The sequence below is a fragment of the Corylus avellana genome, chromosome 1 (assembly GCF_965113065.1).
Source record: "Corylus avellana chromosome 1, dhCorAvel1.hap1.2, whole genome shotgun sequence".
In the NCBI taxonomy this organism is placed as follows: Eukaryota; Viridiplantae; Streptophyta; class Magnoliopsida; order Fagales; family Betulaceae; genus Corylus; species Corylus avellana.
The window spans coordinates 7045576-7058102 of NC_142490.1; positions in this window are offsets into that span (position 1 = coordinate 7045576).

Here is a 12527-nt window from a genome sequence, read left to right on the forward strand (position 1 = left end):
ATAATAATAGAAAAAGTGAACTCCCAAGAAAAAACATCTTGGAGTTCCAAAAAGTAAAAATCTTCATCAATTTCAAGCACGGAATTAGAGTTCCAAAACGCAACATTTTGGTATGCTGCATGTGTTTCATAATCTAAAATCCAACTTTCATCTTTGATCATATCCTCAACTGTTCTAACATTGGAGTGGCTATAGCTACTAATTAATTCTTGAACTTTAAACTCAGAAGTATTGGTAGCTTTTGATATTATTATTTAATTTTTTTTTTTAAAAAATTACACATATCTTCCTCAAATTACCACCATATTATCAATGTACGTACTCATAAACTACCAATTGGGTCAATGTCCTCTATAAATTACCATAACAATGACAATGTCCCTACTAATGCTAACAAAAAAAAAACAAAAATGACCTTAAAATTTTTTCAATAAGGCAAATATTTTTATAAATTCGAAAAGAAAAAAACTTTTTTTTTTCAAAAAATATTTGTTTAAAAAAATTTACAAAAATAAAAAATGAAAAAAAAAAATTTAAATGACTCCCTTGGTTTTTCATTTTTTATTATTTGTTTATTTTTAGATTATTTAATAAAATTTAGTTTTTTTAGTTTTATGTTGTAATTTTAAGATTTTTTATTTTTATTTTATTAAGATTATTTTTGTCATTGGAGCCAGACATTGACATTGTTTTGATAGTTTAAAAGGAACATCGACACAATTGGTAGTTTGAGAAGTACATTGACAATGACGTGGCAGTTTGAGGAGGGTATGCATACATTTTCCTAAATTTTTTAAAAGACGTGTCAATATTGACATCATGTATATCGTTATATACATCAACTTTAAAATCCAACAATAAATAAATAGTATCTATTTCATCTAAAATGTAGATGATCATATTCCGTGATTTTTGATTGGTGTTATCTTTATTTATTTATTTTTTGACATGTCCACATAAGGGAAGGGGGAGGGGGGATTCGAACTAGTGACTTCCGCTTAATTAGGCGTGGTCCACAGCCGATTGAGCTACCCCTTGGGGACGATTGGTGTTATCTTTAATTTGGTGGGATGGTGGCTTTTAATGAGGCAATGATAATGGCATTTGCTAAGAATCAAGATCCTATCCAGTTCAAATGAACTAAAAATATTCGGTTAGTTGTATTGGAAGAGTATTTTTGTCCCCTCAATAAGTGAAAAGACAAAAATATCCCTCCATTATAACTAACTGAATACTCTCCTGTTCAAATAAACTGGAGAGGATAATGTTTTGTTTGGCTAAGGTTTGTACTTGGACATTGGTTGGGGAGAATGATTGGTGGATTAAGGCATTCTTAATCCAACTAATTAATGACAAATTATTGCCTGCTTTTTCATTGGTCTCATTATTAATTACTAGCTGAAATATTAAACGTGGATAGAAAGAGGGCTTCAAGGAAGGAGGACTTGAGAAAAGACAAAATTGGAAAAAATGAAGAATTGACTAATCGATATTGTTTCATCACCATGCAATACGTACACCACCTCGACTGTATATGTTGGTGGCGCTAAATTTCTAATGACTGCCTAATCAGAACATTCCTTGGAAGCATCCATTATAATATTACTAAAACACAGAGGTTAAGTAATTAATCTGATTACCCAAAGGGGGAAAAATAAAAAAGAATTAAAGAAACTCATACTTCTAGTGCCAATATTCTAATGAAATTTATCACTAATTTTAATTAGTTTTATGCCTACTCCAAATTAGGTTTTGCATTGGAATTGGCAAATTCTAGTGCCAAAACATGAGTCCATTGAGAGATTGTAAGTAAGTAGTAGCAGATTTGGAAATTTGGTTCAGACTTGCATTTATAAAGACTCACTCAACCTACACTCAAGCGTGTAAATTCGGAGGTTACATTTGTGCAAAAACTTTACTGGATGCTCACTTGAGTGAGCTGTAAAACCCGAAACTTCACTCTACCGTCGTGGTATAGTTGGTTGTGTGAGTTGGCAAATTCTAGTGCCAAAATGATAATGTTAGGTTTTGTATTCGAATTGGAAAAATCCTAGTGCTAAAACATGGGTCATTTGAATTGTAATTAAGTTATTTAATTTAGTAGTTGAGTTAGGTTTGAGTCTGGTTGAGACTTAATTGCACTTATAAGGACTCTCACAACCCACGCTAACTATATACCCACGATGAGACTAATTGCAAGAATGATTTCGTAATTCTGTAACAAGCCATTTACGGATAAGAATTCCATATAATTATATTTAAAATACAAATTAAGTGCTTATTTAGAGGAGAAAAGAAATTAAAAAGAAAAAGAAAAAGCAGGTTTCTAGGCTAATAATTAACTAGTACTTAATAAACCACAGAAACTCTTGAAAATAACATGTATCGAGCATTTTATACAATGGGAGTGAGCTCATGAAACGTGCATGCATGGAGGAGGAGTATCATGATATATCATTTGTATCCTTGATCGATCATCCGCACAAGAATCCCGACAAGCTTTCGGAGAAATCCATGTGAAAGTCACCTTCATCAAAGATAGTGCTGGGAACCTTGTTATTCAGCTGTTGATGATGATGATGATGAGTACTAGGTGGCATCATCGTGGAAGTTGGAGTATTGTGATTGGGGAGCAGCTGGCTTGGTCGTCCTTGTGTGATCATCGTACTTGTAGTACCACCATGATCGAGATTCATAATGTTGGAGCTTTTGCCTGTGAGTAGCTGCACGATTTCTCGGAACTCTGAAACATTTCTGGTGTTCACCATTATTGGGCTGGAAATATACTTTATCTTCATTGGCTTTCTCTCTACTTTTATGGGATTTTCTCTATTGAATTTACCCTTATCCATTGACACGAGAGAGAGAGAGAGATCAGAGAGAGAGAGAGAGAGAGAGAGAGAGAGATATTAGTGTTTGGTATGCATTTTTGCTTCATCTTATAGGGTTTGCAAAAGGGTTGGAGTCAGGTTCCAAGAAAAAAAGCCTTTAAAGGACAAAATGGATTAAACGACAAAATTGCAAATATTTTCCAGGGAGAGAGAGAAAAAAAAAAAAAAGAAAAAAAAAGAAAGATGTGGTGATGAGGGCAAATCCTAAGGGCCACTGATCAGGATGTGATAGCCTCCAATCTTGACCACCATAATTAATTATTAATCTGCTTGATCTCCAATGTATCTCTTCCTGATCGATCAATATTTCCAAGCAATTAATTGCAAGAAATTAAGTAGGTCTAAATTTTGTTATAGAAAATCATTGACACAAATATGGTATGGTAATTGTCAGGACTAAATTTCTAAAATCTCTGCCAATTATGTATGGTACTGGTCCTGCCTTTGGGAGAGCTCATGAACCGTGGATCTCTTGATGGGGTATACGTATAGCCACGATTTTCTACTTTCATTCTTATTTATTACACTTATTTTACACTAAATTTTTTAAGTAACTGACATAAAAAGTTACTTTAAACACACCCGTACACCTATATTAAATAAGTTTGAAGAATATCATTATTATTGTTTTTTTAGCTAACAGTTTTTTTTTTTTTTTTTTTGTTAATCAAACCCACTATATATATATATATATATATAAACATGATAAATAAATATAAAGAGTAGCATTAGTCCTTCAAAATATCTTTGTTTTTCCAGTCAATGATATTGTAGTTAATGACTTCTGCAATCACGTGCTTGAATGACACTGATCTTTCCAGAAAGGACATCAAACTTTGTACATGGAAGTATCTTCCATGAACCATCGAGGGGAGCTAGCTCGATCATCAGCGACTGCATAAAGATTCCTGGGTTGAAAAATTTTTTTTAGGTCAACAAGAGTTGATTTGGTCAACATTTTGACATTTGAAATTTTATGTATAGTAAACATCCAGGTTATATATGCGTTTGCTTAATTCAGCTAAATAAAATAAATCCTATGGCAAGTGGCAACGTCAACATGCTTTGCCAAAGTACTAAACATAGCAACCTTAAGCTATTGTGTTTGTTTTTTTTGGAAACTTTGTTTTTTTTGGAAACTTTGTTTTGTCGTCTTTCGTCCTAGAATATTCTCCTCGATAGTCTAAACTGTTCTGCCCCGTACGTTAAGCTCCATCTAGATGAAAGGCGCCGTTTGAATAGTAAACGATGCCTCTTCATGTCGTTTTTTTGAAAACGACACCTTTGAGGGCGTCATTAGAGGCTCTTTTTTGGTAGTGTCTCCTAATTCTCTAAGGATTCTACCCCCTCAATAAGCTCTTTTTATTAATGGATAGCAATTAATGTTTGTGTATCGAGTTCAAGTTGTGTTAATGCATGAGTATAAGACTATATATATAGGTCAACACTAATCCAACCCATTTAATTAAACAGGTCAAAGTTTTCAACCATAACCCTCTAATTTTATATTGGGTTCGTGTGCATGTTTATGGGTTATAACAAAAATTGCCAGCCATTATGTTGTGTGTTGAGTTTGGGTCAAGTCGAGACGTGGGTATAAGATTATATTATCAATCATAATTTTTTAATTTTGTGTTGAGTTTGTGTTGAATTTGTAAATCGTGTAAAAAATTATCAACCTTACTAGCTCGGCTGAAGTGTAATTTGCTGTGAAAGAAAGTTTACCAAAAAACCCCTTATGAAACTCTTCTGAATGCAGTATTTTTCTAGAGGATATGCTATTTAAATGTGATTTCGTTGATGGTGACACTGATATATACATCTTTTTCCTCTGAAGGTTCTTTTGGAGGGACAAGGTTGTACGGGTTAGTACTCTAGTTTTGGTAAAAATAATGTAGCTGTTCTTTGTTGAATGTCTTGTTGACAAAATTAATTTTACTTGACGGTGGGAAAGAGAGACAGTACTGATCAAGTGCATGAACTAAGAGATATTGCAAGATTATTGTGTTTGGAATACCCTTTGTGTTTGGAATACCCTTTTGAGAAGGGAAACGAGAAAGAAATAGGTTGATGTGACGTAAAGGTCTAAGAGTTCTACATTTTTTTTTTGAAGTAAAAAATGAAGTAAGTTATTTGTTAATGTTTAGAAGAAATTTGAATTTTTTTTCTTAATTAAAAAGGTAGAAGCGGGTGATAACTGGCTACTCTACTTGGAGAAGGATCTTTTTCATTTCACTTGAAATGTAGAGGGTCTATTTAGTGTATTTAAGGGGACATAGTTATCTAAAGATATTTGTTCAAAAACTAAATGGACAATTATGCCCCTCTACTTGGATGTGATTATGGTAGCACCTATCTATTGTAGGAATAAAAAAGACGGTTACGGTTAGCGGTTATTGGCTAAAATTACTGACTGTAACTACTTAGGCGATTAACTGGCGGTTAGCAGTTAATAACCTTAATAATTGCTAACTGCTTTTTAAAAGAAAAAAAATACAAAAAAAGACGTCGTTTTTATGGTAATATGATAATATCCTACTACATACGACATTATATATATCACAAAAACGACGTTGTTTCATTTATATATAGACGGTTAATGGTTTTTTCAAAACCTAAAGTTGCAAATCGAAACTGTCTACGCAGTTTATGATTTTTCCTAACTGTCTTCAAAAAGCAGTTAACGATTAGTGGATAATTGCCGGCCTTTTCATCTCTAGTCTGTTGGGAACCAAAGACGGTAGAAATTGCATGCGCTACCTCAGATTTGATTGAGTCATAGTATGATTCAACCCTATTAGGATATCCGTGAGATCCAGTACGACTACTGTTACTCAGGTTTGAAGATTTCTATTATGGAAGTCAAATCTTTACCATAATACTTGTTCAATCGCTTAAAGTTTTTTTGAGACCACTGACCCACAGCAATTAATGGTGAAATTTGACTTTTTGTGTTGGAAACAAGGAAAAGGTTGTCAAAGGTAGACTAAGTTAATATACACCACACAATGATTGTACAGGCATCTAAGTATCTGTAGTCAAGAAAGTTGGTAGTGCTTTATTTATTTTCTTGGTACTGTGTTTGTAGTCAAGAAAGATGGTAGTGCTTTATTTATTTTCTTGGTACTTAGTTTTCTCTTTAGACTCACCTAATTGAATATGACCCAACAAATGACATTCTTTTTTAACATGACTCATCAAATGTGTGAGTATTATATTTTTACTGTTTTAACTAACCACATCTTAACTCATTAGGGGATGGCTCGAATTCGAGGGCAAATTTTCTCCGATCGGAACAAGATGATGTAGACCAATGTACACATGGCTTTGTGTAGTTTAGTAAATTGATAATTATGAAACTAAACAGACCAGTCAGAGTAAAATGACCATATTTTGATTCCAATATCAAATGAAAACAAGTTTAGTGGTGTTGGAAATTTTGTTCATAAGCTTATTATTATTATTATTATTATTATTATTTTTATTTCACGAAAATGTTCTAATTTCAACATTTACTAGGTTCAAAAATTGTAAAACCCTAGTCTCATATTGAGAAGATGAGAAGAAGCCCATATAAAGTGGGTGATTTATAAAGATAGTCATGGGTGCTAAGTCCCACATTATTTAGTTATTAGGTGAAACTACGCTTTATAATGAATTATAGGGAAGCTTCAAATTGACTAGTCATTTTAGGATAATAGCGTAGATGTGGTTAGTACTTTTCTTTGAGTTTTTACAAAGTGGTTGTCAATAAAAGTTTGAAAATCATGTTCAAGAAGTTCACTCAACCTGCGCTCAAGCGAGATTGTCACTATTCACACTACATAAACTTTGCTCAACATTCACATAAAGTTTGCTCGAGCAAGTTTACCATAGTTTTAAGTAAAGACTATTTTTGTAATTTTACTTTTAGAGTTAAACCCTAAACCTATTTAAGCATACTAAGGGCAGCCTGACAAACTACTTTTGATTAATTGATGTTATTCTTCAATTTTATCAATAAAAAACATCTTGAGAGAGTTTTTCCTTTATTCCTTATAATTCTTAAATTATTTATGATTTATGGATTTTAGAATTAAAATCTTTATAAACTTGGGTCTTAAATTTATAAAATCGAAAACTAGAATTAATATCAAAAGCAACAAATACTAAGGTATTTGTTGGATCGAACATTTGACCCTCTCATCTAAAAACTAATTGGTAACCAATAAAAAAAGTTAAAACTTTTTATGACATATTTGAAAACGTACCCCACAATACATGTTATAAGAGCCGTCCGTTCACGTAAACAGAACAATTCTATTGCACTTCAACAATATTGAAATATGAAACTTTCTTGTTTATGGACCCCATTAGATTCAAAGAAAAAAAAAATGAGAACACGTGGTCAACAGTAGCTAAGATTTGGATATCTAGGGACAAAGCAGAAAAAAAAAAAAGGAAAAAGATTCAAATGGTCTAAAGCCACCATATCCTTTCCAGTGAGGAAAAAGTAGCATAAAACATAGAAAATGAAAGAAGCCATGGACTTTTCTGGTTGAATGTACCGATAGGACCTTCTAGGTTGTACACTATTGCTTTGGAGACCAAGCAGTAGTGCGATTTAGAGCATGTTTAAGATTATATTTGAGAAATAGAGCTTTTAAATTAAAAAAGTGTATTTTGAGAAAATCTTTATTTTTAAGTTTTTGTCAAAAGTATATTTTGGACATTTTTAGGCTTTTTGAATCCTTAAAACTGCTTCAATTTTGTTTACCAAACGGGTATTTTTTTTTTTTTTAAAAAAAGGACTTTTTGAGTGTTAAATGCACTTTTAGGCTCCTCAAACGCACACCCAAACAGACCCTTTGAAATAATGGTTTTAAAATGTATAATTTAAAAACGTGATTTTAAAAGACGCAGTTAAGCGTTTGGCAAAATCACAGTTTAGCTTTAACATCATTTCAAAAAAGAGCCTCATTACCTGCGATTGGAAAACACATATTTTTTATGTTCTCAAATAGTAATTTTTAAAAAAGCAATCCCAAATAATATATTTCTTGCGATTTGGTTTAAATTGCACTTTTTGTCTATAAAATTGTAATACTAAATACACGGTAATTTACAAACGCAAGCACAACTTTTAGGAATGCATAAATTAATAAAGAAAAGAAAAACAAAGCCAAATTATACTTTTAAATTTGATCCTTGAAATATAGGGTAAGTTTTCCACTTTGTCCCTATATTTGAGGTTTCAAAGAAGGTTCCCTTGTCATGAGGCATTTTAGAGTTCCTCTCATATATATCTTCTAAATTGAAGAAGACAAATTGAAATACCTTAGTTGAGAGGATTACCTCTTGAATTAAGAGCTGGACTTGAAATTTCTCTCCTATTTTAGGAGATCTATCTTATTTTCCATTTAGGTCTATCTACCTTAATTTCCTCTTCATTCTCCCTAAGGGATCAACGAGAAAATGGAATAAGGCTTGAGAACTTTCCAGCGGAAGGGTGATGAAATGCTAAGAGTGATGGAAAGGTGGCTAGGGATATGGTGTTTGCCTCCCAAGAAAAAGGGAGGCCTTTAGATTAAAATAATTAGGAGAAACTCCACTTATCCCCGAAGTATCAGCAGTTTTGCAATCATGACTTCAAACTTTAACAATTTGGGGTATCCTAACAATTTTTCCTTTCAATTTCACCTCACGGTAATGGTTTATGGTTAAATCATACGGTAAACAATTGAAATGTCCTTTATATCCATGTAAAATTTATAAAAAATATAAAATTGTCCTTAATTAAAACCCCCAGCTAGTTAACAAGATTCGTGCACATTCACCAAATGGATGTCACCATGCAGCCAATTCTCCCCCTCCGCTAGCTCAACTGACCAAACGCCCACGCCATGTTGCCTCTCCTAATAGATTGGGGGATGAATCTCCATGTCATGTTACAACTTCTTAGTGGAAATCCCTCAAACATATAGGTGAATCTCACAGGTATGCAATATGACCTTTAGCTATGCTTTGCCAAATTAATTAAAATACCCATTTGCCATATATGTACTGACTTGTGTCGAAGTAGTTTCACTGGTGGGATCCGCTGATCGAACCCAGAAGGCCGGTGGTCTTGAGGTCCCTGTACGTAGGTCCCTACACCAATAATTTATATTTTGGGGTGTACAATATAGTGTATATATTCCTGAATGTACCAACCAAATTTATAGAATTTAACGTCTTCATTGAGAGTGACGACCGAACAATGCAACTTGTGGTGAAGAGTTGTATTAATTGCATTCTATGAAGAGACTCGTAGTTAAAGATTATGATTTCCTTAAAAAAATGCATTATACCAACAACAAAAAAGAAGCCTAACACCATGAAGGATTAGGATTTCCCCCAAAAAGACATGAATCATAAGCAAATCCTCAACTAAGACATGAATCATAAGCAAATCCTAGTGCCTATAAAAAAAATCTCTCTCTAATTTTATAGAGACATTAGGAGATAGATGAAATCCTTAATTATAAGCCCTGTGCAGAAGGCCAATATCTTTCATCGTGGGTTTCCATGATTTGTGTGCATGGAGTTGGAAGATTCACAGAAACTTGCATCCTTGGAGTTTTTGCCCGTGAGTTCTTGAACGATTGCTCGAAACTCAGAAGCATTGCTAGCTTTGACGAACACTGGACTGGAAATATACTTGATCTTTACTGGTTCTTTCTGCACTTCGGTGGGATTTTGTCTTCCAGGCTTGCTCATTTCCATTGATATATATCAGAAGTGGAAGGAGGCCGAATTAGGCTTCCTCGTGCATTTGTTCTTTCTTTTATAGGCTTAGAATTAAGAAGACTGACTTAACTTTTTCAATGAGCTACCCTCGTGAGCAAAAGTCCAAACTTTATCCGACCAATGTAAAACGAGCGTTTTGCACGATGTATCGAAGATTTAGTCGGGACGAAGTTCCGGAGACAGAACCTGCATGAGACTGCCTTTATTATAAAGCATATCCTGCAGCAGACAAAGAATGCTAGTAAAGAATGTAAAATATATAAAAATTAGTCAAAATTTTCTCTTAATTTCTCTTAATTTCCCATTAATCAACTTCACGTGCATGGTACACATTGAAGTATTCAAGTCCAAGTAACTGCTCTCGATCTTTCTAGAAAAGGCATCGATCAACTAGTGTACATAATTATCTCCATTGCTAAACAAATTCCTAAAAGGAAACTTCAAATGTCCAAATTGTTATTGACAGAAGCCAAATCAAGGCAAAGACAAAAGAAAAACCAAAAAGGTCAAATTCATATTCAATATTCAACTCTTTATGTTTAAGTTTCAAAAGATTCTTTTCTTCTGTCAGAAATGCTACAGTACTAGAAAGTGGAAGCTTCTAATAATACATGTTTATTCCTAATTAATTATTCCATCTAACAAATTTAGACACAATTACTTAAATTATCAAATCCGACCGAGAATATACGTACGTCGCAACTAATCGTTGATTGACATGTAAAATAGCTTATAACTTAACCTGTTATAAGATTATAATTTTACTTCCAATTTAAATAAAGGGGTAACTTAATTTAGTCCTCTGAAATGTCACGTCTTTTGCAAACACCTGTCCAAAGTTTAAAAACTCTCACTTTAGTATATCGATCTTTTGATTTTTTTTTTTTTTTCCAATTACCCTCATTCTGTTAGAGGTTAGGATTAAATCAGATGGTAGAAAGGGTAAAAAGTCCTTTATACCCTTAAATTTTTTTGAAATTCTTTATACCCTTGAAATTTTTTAAAATTTCAATTTTACCCTTATTTACAAATAAAAAATTATTATTATTGTGCATCACCTTGGTGACCCCTGTTGGGTCACAAAATGACCCACGGTGGTTTTATTTTTTATTTTTTTAATATAATAATAATAAATTATATTTTAATAAAAAACGAGGGCATTTTAGGAATTTCACACCTCTTTGTTAGGATTTAACAGAAAATTCTAACGAAAAGAAGTAATTGAAAAAAATTAAAAAATCAATATACAAAAATGAGAACTTTTAAACTTTAGAAAGATATTTGTAAAAGACGTGACATTTCATAGGGTAAGTGAATTAAGTTACCCTTAAATAAAAGAATAGGGATATTGATGACCCTTACTTAGATGAGGGGTGGCCTCCCTTCATAGGGGGGCTGTCAAATGGCCTTGCTCTTGGGAATCTCAAGTCATCAGTGAAGGATCTATTTGATTTCAAAACTTTGTCTAATAGGTTTCGTCTCCATTTGTCCTACCCTTCTGAAGAATAAGAAAAATCTGTGTCTGAAATTAAGGTTTCCATATTTAACCAGGCCCTTCCCTTTTGTCCCATCAAAGTTTGAAAAGAAAGCAAACCTTAGAATATTCGTAGAGCCCCTTAATTTGAAGGCAGCTCACTTGGTATCTAGATTAAATTTTGAACTCTCTAGCAGTGAATTATGATTCAATAACTTATAATTATCCAAAGTAAATAATGTTATATGGAAATGAAATATGGCTTCCCCTCTAAAGTTTTGACATCGTGATTTGTTATGACGTGAATCCACATATGTATCTAACGGCCGGTCTATGTCAATCGGCTTAGAGTAGCTAGGGATCATTTTGAACATTTCATATTTTACCAAAAGTTTATGATTGAAATTTATGACAATCTCGAAATAAATTTTGAGTTGTCCAACCATCTTTATGGACAAATGGGTTCTTTTGTACATTTTTTCGTGCTAATAGTCTAAACTACTAACAATTTAGATAACTAATAATTGCCGTGAATTTCAATCCTAAACAGTCAATAGTGGCTAAGTAGACGGGAATTTTTGACGGTTAAGATGGTAATGAGTCTTCCATTTTGACTGTTGGAATAATGAAGAAGATATGCATGAGATGTGGAAGAATGGAATGAAAATTCAAATTTGATAATTGACCTAATAATTAAAACAAATAAAGCATGACATTTTGTGTTGGATTCTAGGATCGATTTGTTGGTGCATTAGTCTAATGTTCAATAAACAATAAATATAAAGCACGTTATGTCGGTCATCAGTTGATATGTGTTTTTGACTGTCGACCTTTGAATTGGTCTTTGACTAGGATTTAAAGGATCAGTTTCACGAGATATATATCTAACTGATACATTTTTGCAAACACTCGGGGTGCTAATCTAAAATTATGGATAAATAATAAATAAAAAAAATCCAATTAAATTATCATTCGAAAGTAATTAATCTCTAATAATAGTTATCGATCAAGTTGGTTAGATAATAGAAAAAAACCAACAAAAATAGAAATAGTAGTCAGAAAATCTCTAAAATTTTCTGAACCTCTTCAGAGATGTAATGTAATTTTATTTTATATTTATGTGTCGGAGACATCTCGAGAGAATTAGGATCCTCTCTATTTCATTTGAACCGGAGAATATCCAGTTAGTTATAATGGAGATATATTTTTGTCCCATCAAAAAGTGAAAAGACATAAATATCATTCCACTATAACTAACTGGATATTCTCAAATTTATTTGAATTGGAGATCGAGGATCCTGTCCTGTTCCCCGAATTGGACCCAACACTAATCATTAACATAAAAGTTTATGTAAAATATAAAATAGGATTAACTCAATCGGCTGTGAACCACG